The sequence below is a fragment of the Dromiciops gliroides genome, chromosome 6, assembly GCF_019393635.1.
Source record: "Dromiciops gliroides isolate mDroGli1 chromosome 6, mDroGli1.pri, whole genome shotgun sequence".
Taxonomy (NCBI): domain Eukaryota; kingdom Metazoa; phylum Chordata; class Mammalia; order Microbiotheria; family Microbiotheriidae; genus Dromiciops; species Dromiciops gliroides.
Genome location: NC_057866.1, coordinates 223,372,270 through 223,386,030, shown reverse-complemented (window position 1 = coordinate 223,386,030; position 13,761 = coordinate 223,372,270). Strand labels below are relative to the sequence as shown.

Genomic DNA, 13,761 nt, shown 5'->3' with positions numbered 1-13,761 from the left:
CACAATCTTCCTCTCCATCCCCAAACCTGTCCTCATACTTAGAGACTTCAGTTTACATGGAAACACTGTTTCAAATTCCCTTGCTTTCTAGTTCATCATCCTCAGCTCCTGTGACCTTCATCTTCACTATCTTAGCCACAGAGAGACAATCATGCCCTTAAGTTCTTCACACACAAGCATCCCATTTCCATGAGCCAGAAGTCTGAAATTCTTTACCATGATCCCTTGTCTCTCCTTTGTTCCCTGTCCTCATATTCTCTACCTCACTGCAATCTCTAGTGATGTCACTCCTCCTTGCCTTCTCAATCCATCACTCTTGCTCTAACCTCCCCTTGACCATGCTTTCTTGTCTTGCCTCCCTCAGATTACTCCCACCACCTGTCTTCTCCACCACTACTTGCATGATGTTGAACACTGCTGGAGAAAGTCACACAACTCTGTTGATTGAGTTTGAACATTTATGATATCTCAACTGGGCCCTCACTACTGCAAGGCAATCCTTTTATTGACTCTCTATCCTGCACCCTATAGAGGTCTTCTCCTCTCTCAAGTCACCTATATTACTCCTCCTCCTCTTCTCTCCACAGCAGCAGCTTTTGCTTTCCATTTAATCACCACTTATTTGTGCCCTGAACTAATAGATCCTAGCATGTAGAAGAGTTCAGAACTTAACACACACTACTTGGGATTTAAAGTGTTCTGTTTGGGCGGCTAGGTGGCACAGTGGATAAAGCACCGGCCCTGGAATCAGGAGGACCTGAGTTCAAATCTGGCCCCAGACACTTAACACTTACTAGCTGTGTGACCCTGGGCAAGTCACTTAACCCCAATTGCCTCACTAAAAAAATAATAATAATAATAAAAATAAAGTGTTCTGTTGTTGGGAATTTGTGGACATTGGAATTGTATCTGATCACCCTTCCAGCTCCATTCCTTACTCTCAGACAATTCCATCTCATCTCCACAGTCTCCTCACCCTGGAGAGGCCTCCACCTTGTATTTTTCTCTTCTACTTGGTGAGTCCCTGGCCCAAAATATTTCATGAAGTGCCTAAGTTGTAGTCACTTCATTCCTCACTTGGAATACTTCTCCATCTCCTTGCCAGTATTTCCCTTCCCAGAGTTACCCAGCTTCCTTTATGTGTTGTCTTCCCCTAATTAAAATTGAGTGTAGGGACCTTTTTTTTTTTTTGCTTGTTTTTGTTTCTCCAGTACTTCGCATGGTACCTGACATAGTAATAAAGGCTTCATCCATCCATCTATCTATGTCAGTCTGTTTGCAAAAAAATGGAATCATGTAATTCCTTGGTGTCGTTTTCTTTATATTAGACTGTGTTTTCGATGACTTACAGGCTTCTTTCAGTCACTGGGAATGGATAAGTTAGGATCATCATGTATACTAAATAAGGCAGTAGGAGTATCGAGGATTCTTTGGTATCTTGGACTTCACCCCCTGTACAATTTCTACTAAAGGAAAGTAAAGGGGAAAATGTGGGAATTTAGAGAAGATAAGCTCATTTGGGCTGATTGCATAGAAAAAAAGACTTAGTGGGACTAATTAGGGTACCTGTCTGATCTTCCTACTAGACTGTAAGTTGCTTAAGCCCCTCAAGAGCAGAAATAATGGAAGAGAAGAAAGAAATGCAGAGAACCTGAGGGGAGAAGAGAGAATATGAGATGATAGAACAGGAGAAAAGAAAGGATAGGACAGGTCTCCTGAGGACCAGCTAGAAGTCTGTACATGGGATTTGTATTGATACATATACATGTGAAACCCACCCCCTGCCTCCAAGGAGACCCTTATAATAAAAATGCATAGTCAAGCAAAATAAAAGCAACGACCGAGATTCCAGTAGGCTATAATGATGTTCAATGCCGCTTACCTCCTTACTCCTGACAGGTGATAGACTTGAGATGAAGAATAACACACATTATAGAAAACATTTAATCTTCAAGAACATGTTTAAAAATTAAAGAACATAAAAACCCTTAAAATCATGCCACAGTATTATAATTTACATTGCATTAGTACTGAAAGAATTCAATCTCACAAATTGAAACATGCAATATAACGTAACATTTTAGATTACTCACAAAATGCAACTGGTTATTTTTTACTAGAATATTAATTTTTTATAATTTTGACATGAGAGCTCTTCTAATTGAACCAAAAGAAATAAAATTAGAAATATTTTAAAATAAGTCATTTTATTAAAATATATGCAGTTCTTTTACTTTTATGATTAAAGAATAACTAAAAATTTAACATATATACTTTGTCATAATAAAATTGTACTCTAAATTCCTAAATTGTAATTTTGTTTATAAAAGCTATGTGTGTGTATTTTAAAATACATTAAGGAAAATTGCAACTATGCATAAGACAATACTTCAATGTCTTACTGTCAAAGTCTAAAAACAAATGTTTATCTGGAGTCAGAAAAGCTCAGTTTGTGTCCTCAGTTTCATTTCATAATTGTGCATTATTGAACACAAAATACATATATGAATTTTATCAAATCAGTTTTCTATCCTTAACATGTAATTAGTAGTTATATGATTGATTGGAATTTACATTGACTCAGAGATAATAAAATTTTACTTGTCACTGTTATTTTCTTTGAGATTCACTGATTTTACAATGATTGTCAAAAACAATAGACAAATAATGACACTACTAAGAAAGGCAAAAACATATACAACACAGACTGGACCATACTAGGTAATTTATGCCAACCTCCATCCCCCCTCCTCCGTCATCGGCCATGACTATTCTAATTTATGATGGTCAATGGAAAATCACAACTGTAAGTTCAAATATACTAGGACTTGCTTTTTGTTCTTTGCTTTTCCTTCTCTGTTCTCATGACTATTTCTTATTCCCTGATTTAATTAGCAGCAATGGAGCAGAATAGTTGTGGAAACTGGGCGCTTTCCAGATTCACAGTGGTTTTATCATTAAGGAAGATGACATTCATATCTATTTCTTACGGTTGTTATGAAGAACAAATGAAAAAAGATGTAAAGGCAGTTTAAAAAATTATACTTCAAATTAGGGGAGCACAGCACAGCTGTACCAGTGGGAGGGATTTCTAGTATCCTAGAGTTGCAATATTTAAAGTGATTTGCAAAATGCAATACTTCTTCAAATCTATGCCAGGACTTTTCTCATCTAAACTTGGTTTCCAATCTAGCACCAAAGGAAAAAATGCATAATTCACTACTTCAGAGATCTGTGACTTCACTAGTGTTGGGACTCCCTCTACTGATATGAACTGCTAAAATGCCTGCCACAAGGTAATAGATTTTAGTGGAGAAAAGTATGCTTCAATCTTAAAAAAATAATAATAAAAATATATCAATTCATTCAACTATCCTCAGTTGAATTAAAGAAATACAGCTGTGATGTCAAACTTTTATTTAGCCCCTGCTACAGTCAAGCTATTTACTAGGTAATGAGGATTCAAAAGTTAAAATGAAAAATAGGGTCTGCCCTCAAGAATGGTACATTCCATTACATGAGTGTGTTGGTGAGCAACTGACTTTCTGGGGCAAAAAGATACTCAACACACTTTTAGGTTTAATCTGCATTATTAACACTTTCTCCATCACTTACTTTAGTCAATCCACAAAACAATAAATCATGCCTTGATATGTATTGCTAGTTTCTGAGGCATAAATGCTCACATCAAAAATTAAACAATTGGCTCTCTATAGCTGGTTCAGGCTGGTTCCAACACATCTCTGATTCTTTGGCATGTAACCTGAAAAAGTAAGTTAATAAATTCTTAGAGTTAGTTAGAGGCAGTAAGGGGATTCATTCCAGGAAGAGGGGCAGGGGATAGAATGTTGAGTTTGGGGGGCAAAAAGAAGGCCAATTTTATTTGTACATAGAGGATGGAATTCAATGTTTAAAAATGTCAACAACAACTAGTTTTTAGTCAGAAAAACTGGGTTCAATATGCAGCACTGGTATATACCAGCTATGTAACAATAGAAAAGTCAACAACCTTGCTAAGCTTTCAGGAAGTCATCTGTAAAAAATAACATTATTTACATGAATTACTTCATCTTGTGGTAAAGAACGTGTTTTGTGAATAGTAAAGTACTATATTTCAAATATGTCTATGATCTCAGCAAAGTAGGTTTTCCCCCTGCTGGTGTGTGTTGCAGTCTATCCCTTTCCATCTTGTGCAATTTTTTTTATCATGTCCTTTAAAAAAAATTCTTCCATCCAGCACCCAAGAGATCTTCCTCTTATTATTTTAGTATTACCTGGATCCTAGTGAAACACTCAGGCAATGTATCTGTTATACTTCACATAAACAGCCCACTTCCTTTCCTGCTCATATCTATCCTGGATCTTATATGTCATTTCTCTTGCACATGTCAACATTACTAAAGTGTTGACCCCATATCTCTCACCATTGACCAGCAATTTTTATCTTCTGAAATTGTGGCATTCAAATATTCCTAGCAATATAGCATCACCAATGGCATATTGAGAAGCTGTGTGATGTGATGTAAAGACCTCGGAGCCAGGAAAATGAGTTCAAGTCTCACTTCTGATGCATCTTGATGATGTGACTCTGGTCAAGGCATAGAAGCTCCCAGTGGCTTAGGCAACTTTCTGGAACTCTTTACTGCAAAGAAAGCACCATACATGTATTAGTAGAGGGAGTTTTCTCCTCATTCATAGTCCCTATCCCTAATGCTGTTCAAAGGGGGCTCCTTTGGCAATGAGAAGTTCAGGACTATGGAAAGGTTGTGCATTTCCCAGTGCCATTTAGTCAAATCTATCCCATTATAGACCTACTTTGTTAATGGTCTGTATATGTAGCTAGAGAGAGAGAGAAAGAGAGAGAGCAAGAGATGGATAAGGAGAACTGATAGATTAGATAGATAGAATATCAATTGAGTGAATAAGAAATATATAATTAGACAAGAAAATATATAAGTATATTTATGTATATCTATACAAACAGGTGATAGATTGAGAGAGAAACAGACAAAGACAGTGAGTGAGTGAGTGAGCAAGTGAGTGAATGAGTCAGTCAGTGAATGAGTGAGTGAGTGAGCAAGTGAGTGAGTGAGTGAGTGAGTGAATGAGTGAGTGAGTGAGTGAGTGAGTGAGTGAGTGAGTGAGTGAGTGAGTGAGTGAGTGAGTGAGTGAGTGAGCAGTATGGTTTAGTAGGTAGAGAGCTGGTCTTGGAGTCAGAAAGATCTAGGTTCAAGTACCACCTGTGTGACCCTAAACAAGTAAGAACCTTTCACTGCCTAGGCAGTTCTCTAAAACTATACATCACAGAAAAGATGATCCTTTGCATTGTTACACATTCCTCGGCAGGAGCGCCCTACTTCAATGTCAGTCTGACCATGCCAGTTGTACTATAATTAAAAGTGTATATTGTATTTATACATAATGTTCATATTTCATATGTCATGTATATACATGTATGTATATATGTATATTTAAGATGGGGAGATGGGCCTATTTGAAGGTAGGCAAAAGGAGAGGAATCTGTAAATAGGGAAAGAATAAAGATACAAGGAGGGGTAGATATAATTGAAGATGCAGTCTTCGAAAGAAGACGAGAGGATGGGATCTAGGGCCCAGGTGGAGTGTTGGCTTTGACAAAAGGAAGATTCCTCTCTTTTTCAGACACCAAAGGAAAGGAAGGGAAGAGAGAGTGGGAGCTGATGTCAAGAGGTTTTGAGATGAGAAGAATGAAAGAAGAGGAAGCTTACATGGAACAACCTCAATTTTCTCAGTAGAGTAGGACGGTGACATCCTCAGCTGAGAGAGGGGAGGGTGATGTGGAGAACTGGAGAAGGGAAAAAAAGAATCAGAATAACTCCCATGGTGAGTAAAATAGGGAACAAATTAGAGAGGAATAAAGGACTTCCATGCTGCCATGGGGGCCCACTTGAGTTGGGATAGCATGAATTTGTAATGTATACAGCCAGCATCACTGCTTCACTTTTCCCAACTTCGCTGCGCAGAATTTCCTGTATAACACTGATTGACACCTTTGTTAATTGTATTTCTCCCTGTTTTATTACTTACTTGTTGTTAATATTTAGTAGACAGGAGAAAAATTATTTCCATGTCATGGTTTTCCACTGTGATTTGTGCATGGTAGACACTTCTTTAGGAGACCATAAAAGACTGCATTTTGTTCTTGTGAGTCAAATGCAATTTTTGTAATCTACAAATAAACAGCTGAATCTTATATTCAATACATATAATTGTGCAACCATGAAGACGTGGGCTACTTTTGAAAATAATCTGCAAAACCCAGCTTATTCCCTTCTAGTGTTTTTCTTTTTCCAGGCATACCCTTATTCTGGACACATACTGGCCCACTCACTTAACTTCTGGGGCTCTAGACTAGTGGGGCCAAACTAAAATAAAAACAGATCGCTACAGGAAGCATATTGACTTCAAAAATCCCAAACTAACATTATCTATGTTGTATTTTTACTTATTTTGTTTAACATTTCCCAATTAATTTTAATCTGGTTCCAGCCCTTCTCAGGAATTTTATGGGCTGCTTGAGACCCACAGGCCCTGTGTTTGACCCCTCTCCTCTAGGCAGCTTTAAGGTTAGAAATTGTAAAAAAAAAAAATAATAATAATAATAAAAAGATGCTGGCCCAAATTACTGGAGGGAATTTTCAAGTTTTCCATACCAATAAAATCATAGGTCCAGTCTATATTCATTGTCCCCTAAGCCTATGCCCTTCAAACATGGATTTTGAAGTGATGAGAAAGTAGATACATGGATCAATAGAGCTGCTAATGGCATCTCAATCATATTTTTGGGTAATAATATCATTTGGTGCTTTTGTAATCTTTCAATAGAATGTAGGCTCTTGAAGGGCAGTAGCTGTCTAACTTTTGTCTAATATATTTTTTTAAAAGACACTTACTCATTGCTTGTTGATTGATTCCATTCCTTGAAATATCTTGAAAACCAATTTGAATGTCTTTTTAAAAATTGTAAGCTATAGCATAGATTATTTCTTTCTACATTTGGTCAGCTCCAATCGTTCTTCCTAACTTCATATTCTGATGTCAGAGTCAGTGTCGTGTTTACAGAACCCTTACAATCTAAATCCTGGTTCGTGCCTTAGAACTTATTAAAAATCTCTTGCTTTGACTTTGTTTCTCAGTCTCTCCCTGACAATCAACTGGTTCATCTGACTTCTCTGTTTGGCTTGGCTTTAAATTTTACTTAACTACTTTTTAAAGACCTGAAATAGAGGTTCCAATAGTTTTTCTTGGAAAAATGAGGTACCCAGGTGGTTAAAGTGATGTGTTTATTCTACTCTTGCTGATAAAAACAGATCAACAAGGAAACACCAGGAAAACCATTTGGTTTCATATTTATTTGAATTCATTTTTCCACTTTTATCTATAATGCTTTTGAGGTTTTTCTGCTGTAGCTGAATTTTACATTAAAATCTCTGCAGGTTTGTTTTCCCCCTTGCTATTTCCCCCAATGTTATTCATAATATTTCATTTTTCTACTTATTCATGCATTCATCCATTCATTCATTCATTCAGTAAGAATTACTGAGTACCTAGACTCTATACTAGGCACTAAGGATACAAAAATTAAAAATGGCACAGCTCATTACCTCAACTTTACTTGGGGGATATGACATGTAGAGAGTGATAGAAAGAAAGGAGAGATTCAATCAAAGAGCTCTAGAAACACTTAAGGATGAGAGAATACTTTCACCTGGATAGATGAGGGAGGGTTACACTGAGGAGGTAGCACCTGAGTTGAAACTTAAAGGAAGATAAAGATTCTGAAAGAATGAGGAGGGAGTGGATTCTAAGCCTGGAGAATAGGTTTCTGGAATGAGATTCTTACCTGATGGGAGTTTGAGAGATGAGGGCTGACTTTCCCATAGGTAGGTTTAAAACTTGCGTGTGTCAATGCAAATTACATTCAACACCTTGTCATATTTACAGAATCCTTACAATCTAAATCCTGGGCCTTGCCTTAGAACTTATTATAAATCTCTTGTTTTGACTTTTGTTTTTCAGTCTCTCCCTGACAATCAACTGGTTCATCTGGCTTCTCTGTTTGGCTTGGCTTTCAGTTTTACTTAACTAGTTTTTGAAGACCTGAAATAGAGGTTACAATAGTTTTTCTTGGAAAAATTTCAGTGAGTCACCAGATTTCATAAATCACTCGTCTCTTTAAGAAATAGACAGTTGTTAGCTTTTGAGTTAATCAGAAAAGTATGACTGTGATTTAAGTATAGTCCTCAAGTGTGACAAAATCATAAGGTCCCATGGGTAAATCACAAGAGTCATATACCATGAATAAAAGGGTCACAAGGTCAGCATAGAATGCACATAATCACACACACCCACACACCAAGGGAATAGCATCTTCCCAATTATAAATAGGACCTGTATAACTATGGTTTATAGCAATACTTGGTTCTAGGAAACTATAATGAGGACCTATAATATTGGACCACTGGAGAGGTCCAATAGGGACCTATATATATTGCCCTAGGACCTACATATTGCCTCTTGTACTAGGAATAGAGTTTATAGTGAAACCCAACTTTATCAGGGTCAATGTCCCAAATTTTGCCAGCCCTCATCCTATATAAGGGTTACAATTGTCCCAAGTATCTCACTATGTAATTTTGGCTTACTGAGTCTCAGGGATAATTATGGTACTCTTTCTTTCTTTCTTGAATATCTACAAAAGGAGCTCCTTCCAAATTCCTCTTCTGAACTTTGGTTAAAACTGAAAGGATATGATGTCTGTCTTTTAAGGATATATATATTTTTTTAATTAATAAAGTATTTTACTTTTTCCCATTACATGTAAAGATAGTTCTCAACTTTTGTTTATACGAGCTTTCCAATTTCAGATTTTTCTCCCTCCCTCCCCCTTCCCCTAGACAGCAGGTAATCTGATATAGGTTATATATATAAATAATAATATTATATATATATAATAACATTAAACATATTTCTGCATTAGGAGAGAAAAATCAGAGCAATGACGACAAACCTCAAAATAGAAAAATATCAGCACCAAAAACAAAAGAAATAGTATGGTTCATTCAGCATCTACTCCACAGTTCTTTTTTTTTCCCTGGAACTCTTCTGTACCATTGCATTGGTGAGAAGAATCTAGTCCATCACAGTAGATCATCAGTCAATGTTGATGATACTGTGTACAATGTTCTTCTGGTTCTGCTCATCTCACTCATCATCAGCCCACGCAAGACCCTCCAGGTTTCTCTGAACTCCTCCTGCTCATCGTTTCTTACAGCACAATAGTATTCCATTGTATTCATATACCACAACTCGTCCAGCCATTCCCCAATTGATGGGCACCCCCTCAACTTCCAATTCCTTGCTACCATGTAAAGAGCAGCTAAAAAAGACCCAAAAGTGGTATTGCTGGGTCAAAGGGTTTATAGCTTTACAGCTTTATAGCCCTTTGGGCATAATTCCAAATTGCTCTCCAGAATGGTTGGATCAGTTCACAGCTCCACCAAAAATGCATTAGTGTTCCAATTTTTCCACAGCTTCTCCAACATTTATTATTTTTTAAGGATATTTTTCAATCCTCCCTCTCCCAATCTCCATGCACTGCCACCATTAATGACATAAGAAGGATTTTTGGTAGCTACTTATTTTTTCCCATTTATGTGCAATATTATGTGTAATAGGGAAACTGGCTAATGAGTCCTCATCTTTATGAACATTTGCAGCATACTTAGCTGATGCAGCCCTCGTCTGGACTTTGGAGCATATGGAGAAATTCTGTAATTGGTTCTGGACTTCTAATCACATGGTGAGGAGATGGGCTTGACTGCTGAGGCAGAACTGGCATATATGCAAAAGCACTAAGTAACCAAAGCAAGCCTCTGGCTCTTTCCTGCCTAACCCTAATCCCAATGATACAGACACGCTGTGAATTCTAGAGAAGGAGAGTTCTGGGAACCCTTCCACCTTAGGTTACCATGTGGCATGTGACTATGGGCCTCTTTTCCTTCTTTGTGTTCGTTCTTTCTTGCTTTTAGGAGTGGTGGAGAAAATTATGACCATGTGAGCTCCAAAAGGTCAGAACAGTGAACCCCTAAAGGTCTGGGATTCCCAGATTCCCAAAATCCATGCTGGATTTTGTGGTTGACGCTTATGATAAGGAATGAAATCACAAGCAACTTGTTTGAGCCAGCATAGGCAGTCAAGAGGGAACTTGGTGGGGAAAATACTATATAAATGCCGATTTAAGTTGGAGCCCACTCTCCCTAGGAACCCAGGTGATATAGAGGAGAGTCCACCCTCAGGTACTCACTTAAATCCAATTCACTTGGAAGTCATCACCCCCATGACATCATAGGTCCTCTTCCAGAATGAAGGATGAATAACAGCAATGACAAACCTCAGGTGTTGGTGGGGAAGGGGGGTGGGAAATCCCAATGCTTTGTAACTTATCCCTTTGTAAAGGTTAACTAATGTCAATTGTTTAAATAAAACTGGGACACAAATCACTGGTAGCTAACATTGAGAAAATGCCAGAATAGGGGCTTGAGCCAATAGCATTAGAGAAAGGCAACCTCTAATCTCCCCCCACATTATTCCTATTATTACTTATTAAGCTATTCTCCTTTTTTACATAGCTTTTTTTTTTTTTAAGTGAGGCAATTGGGGTCAAGTGACCTGCCCAAGGTCACACAGCTAGCAAGTGTCAAGTGTCTGAGGCCGGATCTGAACCCAGGCACTCCTGAATCCAGGGCCAGTGCTCCATCCACTGCGCCACCTAGCCGCCCCTACATAGCTTTTTTAAAACTGGGAATTTTTATCCCAACTTCTCTCATTGAAAAGTAGGGTAGCCAAGCAAGACTACATTTGCCCCACAGAGATGCTCCTGGTTCCTTTGATATTACCTTCAAGTTTCCCTATCCTTAAAAAACTTTCACTAGATCCTATCATCCTCTATCTTGCCCCTCCGCCCCCCCCACCACCAGCCAAATCTCTGCCTTCTCTCCTATCATTCATTCCTCACCCTTTTGGAATCTGGGTTCTAACTTCATCACACAACTGAAGGCGCTCTCTCCAAAGTTACTTAATTGTCAAATCTAATGGTCTCTTCTTATTCCTCACCCTTCTCAGGCTATCTATTCTCTGTCATGTAGTTGATTATCCTATCTCAAATACTTTCTCCTCTCTGGATTTTTGTGGCCCCGATTTCTCCTGGTTCTCCTACTTGGCCAACCACGACTTCTCACTCTCCTTTGCTGGCTCATTACCCTAACTGTGGGTATCCCCCTACGTTCTACTCTAGGTCCTCTTCTCCCTATATATTCTCTCTTGGTAACCTCAGGTTCCCATGAATGTAACTGTCATTTCTATGTACATGACTCACAGACCTATGTATCTAGTTCCTGTCTCTCCCGTGAGTTTCAGTTTCATATCACCAACTGTCTATTCTATATTTCAAACTGGATGTCTGAGGACTTTTCATATTTAACATGCCTCCCAAAAAACTCATTATCTTTCTCCTCTACTTCTGCCAAAGACACCATCATTTTTCTAGTATCCCAAGTTTATAACCTCAGCATTATCCACAGCTCCTCACTCTTATTTCATATAGCCAATCAGTTGCCAAATTTTTCTGTTTCTCTCTCTACAAAGGCTCCCATATGCAAAACTTTCTCTTTAACCAGTTTACCTCATCACCTTTCCCCTGGATTATTGCAATAGTTGCCTCTCCTCTCCAGTCCTTCCTACATATTATTGCACAGATCTGACCATGTGTCTCCCCTATTTAATCAACTCCAATGGATCCCTATTGCCTCTAGCTTTTCAAGACCTTTACAACCTGGCCCTTAATGCACTTTTTCAGTCTTAATCTATTCCCCCTTCCACAATCCATGATTCAGCCAAATTGGCATTTTCGGTTCCTTACCATTTCTAAGCTTTTGAAGTAGCCATCCCCCATGCCTGAAATGCACCCCTTCTTCACATCCAGCTCAGACCCCCTATCTTCCTTCATGACACAGCTAAAAAAAAGCCCATCTTTTACATAAAGCCTCTCCTAATCCCATTAAAGGTTAGTGTCCTCCCTCTCAAACTACCTCATCATTAACTATTCTGTATATATTTGAATTGTATATATTGTATTTAACTGCTCTCTGTGTGTATTTGGGAATGTGGAGGAAGTGCATCTCAAGCATGCAAAGGCATTAAATGGTAAGGAAATGAGGAAATGCCAATTTGGCTGGATCACATTGTGGAAGGGGGAGTATAATAAGTCTGGAAAGAAATGTTAGGATTGGGTTGTAAATGGCTCTAAAAGCTAAACAGGGGAGTTTCTATTTTAGATTGGTGTCTATTAACTCGATATTTGTACCATAACAAGAATAATAGCTGTGGTAGGGGCTTTACAGATATCTCATTTGATGCTCACACCAACTCTGGGAGATGTCTGCGATTATAATCTTTATTTTACAATGGTACTTCTCTCCCTCATTTGAATATAAGCTTTTTGACAGAAGGGTTTATTTCATTCTTTTTGTGTGCCCAGCACCTAGCACAGTGCTTAGAACATAGAAGGACCTTAACAAGGACGTATTGATGGACTGTGCTTCTTCCTTGCTCTCAGGATTATCTTCCTTTGTCTCCTTCCCAGAAATCTGTCACACATGAATTCTGAAGAAGGCTCAGTTACTTTCTGAACCACAGTTCTCTTTAAGTGGGTGCTATACAAAATCAATTCAAAACAATTAGATGGGAAAGGGAAGGGAGTCACCAAGGAGCTCACAACTAGGATCAGGAGAGTCCTCATATAGAAAAAAGCACTTGGGTAGAACGTTTGATTGCAAGGAGCAGAGCAAAAGAAGTGGCTTATATAACGGGCTTGTTGTAGTGGATAAAGAGGATGACCTTAGAGACAGGAAGACCTAGATTTGAATACTGCATCTGACAAATACTGTGACAATGGGAACGTTTTTTAACCTCTCAGGACTCCACCAGCAACTCTCAAATACCATAAATGACAGACCAGTTTTAGCTCACCCTCAGTAGGTATTGAGTCCACGCCTGGGTTTCCTACCCTGTCAATTCCTACCTGGCTCTTCATTCCATCATTTTCTCCAGAAACTCATCTTCCTCCAAGAGCACATCAGCTCTGAAATTCACACCTTCTCTGTAGCCCCTGTGCCTGGTGCCCTTCCTTCCTTCTAATTGGAAAGGGCAGAGGGTAGACACCAGAGAGTTCCTACCAGTTCCCCCACTCAAAGCATGGGACCCTCCTGCCTTTATATTCTTTCTATTTGGTATCTTCCCTCATTGAGCTCCTTAAGGGCAAGGACAGTCTCTTGCCTTTCTTGTATCCCCAGCCCTTGACAGTGCTTGACATGTTAGAAGTCACTCAATCAATGTTTATTGACTGAATGACTGAACCAGTAAAATCACATATCTGAACCAAATATTGTCAGTTATTATTACTGTTGTTGTTAGAGTAAGATGCCCAGTAAGTGTAGGTCAGATTTATATTTGTAGATGATATAAGAACTATTAGAACAAGCTAACAATTATTTGTAGCTCCACTGTCTTCCACCATTACTGCAGAAACAAAGTATTTTTTTCTCATTAAATTTTATTTTTAGGTCCACATTCTTTCCCCCACATCCATTGAGAAAGCAAGAAAAATAAAACCCCTGTTTCATGAAAGGTCTTTTTAAAAAATGTTTTAATAGGTGACCATAG

General features: G+C 38.4%; 1 long non-coding RNA gene across 2 annotated transcripts in view; it reads right to left on the bottom strand.

Moving 5' to 3' along the window:
• Positions 1 to 2,300: 2,300 nt before the first annotated feature.
• The window catches only part of LOC122731479, a 56,434-nt gene continuing 44,973 nt past the window's right edge, over positions 2,301 to 13,761 (bottom strand). Inside the window, exons 3-4 of one of the 2 annotated variants that reach the window (XR_006353599.1) lie at positions 4,563 to 4,642; positions 2,301 to 3,763 (exon numbers count right to left, since the gene is read on the bottom strand). This is a non-coding gene — a long non-coding RNA (uncharacterized LOC122731479). Of the gene's footprint in view, positions 3,764 to 4,084; positions 4,643 to 13,761 lie in introns of those variants that run through there. The other variant, XR_006353598.1, reaches the window with a different exon arrangement.